General features: G+C 37.0%; 1 protein-coding gene across 1 annotated transcript in view; it reads right to left on the bottom strand.

Moving 5' to 3' along the window:
• Positions 1-1,659, bottom strand: part of LOC109967387 (gamma-aminobutyric acid type A receptor subunit rho1) — a 46,273-nt gene that overhangs the window by 13,770 nt on the left and 30,844 nt on the right. The gene's annotated exons all lie outside the window — the stretch shown is intronic.

The following is a 1,659-nucleotide window of genomic DNA, read 5'->3' as shown; positions in this document are numbered from 1 at the left end:
AGAGTAAAAAGGTGTTACTGTTCTCATGACCTGACATAGAGCATTACATCATTTCATTTTTCAAGAGTAACTACACGCAGGTTACAAATTCAGCATCTGTTGCAGCAATACGTCACAGCGCAATGTAGCTCTGCAGTGAATCACCTGCAGCTGTGTATATGACATTTTGTCTCCCAAGAAAAAGACACCATTACTCATTTGTTCAAATGCCTAAAAGCATGTTTACATTTACTTGATAAAGACCTCTAGCATGCGAATGTAGTGCCCACAAATCCAAAGTAGACATTTTGAAGAGATTTTTTATTCTGAGGAACTCATAATTCATAATTAATAACTAACTTTGATTTCCAAGCATGAGAAGCAGAATGACCCCCAGTGCGTAGACCAGGCACTGCTTTGCTATTCCAAAACAGCTGTAAGTGTAAGGTTTTATCACACCATCTTCTGCAAACAAACTAGATGTAGACATCAAAAGGCCTAGCCTCATCTCCTTGACCACAATGGACAAACTCTCCCTCTCCTTATGACTTTTACAATACACACTATCCTCTCCTTATCAGATGGAGAGCCCAGATTCTGTCTACAGAAACCAAAACTCCACTTCTACTTTGACTTGACTCACACCTGTGAATACACACGTTGGATTTCGCATCAGACCTTAGACAATAAGTTTCAGATAGTTCAAACAAACCCAAAGACAGTTGGTTCTCTTATCTGATTCATTTACAGGGGAACACAGATACTAGGACCATCTCACCCCTTATGTGATTCTTCCCAAGAGAATAGGACAACACTGGATTGTGAAGAGACCACCATAAAAATTAATATTTGCTTCTCTCTATGACAATGAGCAGGTTCTTATATTTGAGAATGTGAAATTATTTTAACCAAAAGTTGTGTAATGTCTAAACAGACGTTTAGAGATGTTTTAGTAAAGATGATTTCTGTACATGCCTAACTCATTCACTGCAAGAAAAATGCTTCTTCCTTCCTTCTTATAACAATGGAAATATTGTCCTGGATGTGAAAAGACAAATATTTATGATCCAAAGTCTGTAAGCCGACCCATAAGATTACAAGAAAATATTCTATTATGTGTAGTTTAAATCTGCCTAAGCAATGTTAAGTCTTGCCCCCAAAAAGTGCCAAAACACTAGTTCAAGAAATAGTGTTTTGATTTTTCTATTGTTATAATTATGTGCTAATAACAATTGTGCTTTCTTTTATTCAAAAGCTAACCTTCTTTTCTCCCCACAGAATATAACAATCTCTGCTTGTTTAATGTTCAAACACCTTACAATGTTACTACACTTTGATCAGAATATGTCCTTTAAATCACACATAAACCAAGTCTCTAGATCTGCCTTCTTTCACCTGCGCAATATTGCAAAAATCAGGAGAATCCTGTCTCAAAGTGATGCTGAAAAACTGGTCCATGCATTTGTTACTTCCAGGCTGGACTACTATAACTCTTTACTATCAGGATGTCCCAATAGTTCCCTAAAAAGCCTCCAGTTAATTCAAAATGCTGCAGCCAGAGTACTGACAGGAACTAGCAAGAGAGATCATATCTCTCCCATATTAGCTTCTCTCCACTGGCTCCCTGTAAAATTCAGAATAGAATTTAAAATCCTTCTCCTAACATACAAAGCCCTTAAT

Source organism: Monopterus albus, unplaced genomic scaffold, assembly GCF_001952655.1.
Source record: "Monopterus albus unplaced genomic scaffold, M_albus_1.0 scaffold128.1, whole genome shotgun sequence".
NCBI lineage: Eukaryota > Metazoa > Chordata > Actinopteri > Synbranchiformes > Synbranchidae > Monopterus > Monopterus albus.
This window is presented reverse-complemented; position numbering and strand designations above follow the sequence as displayed.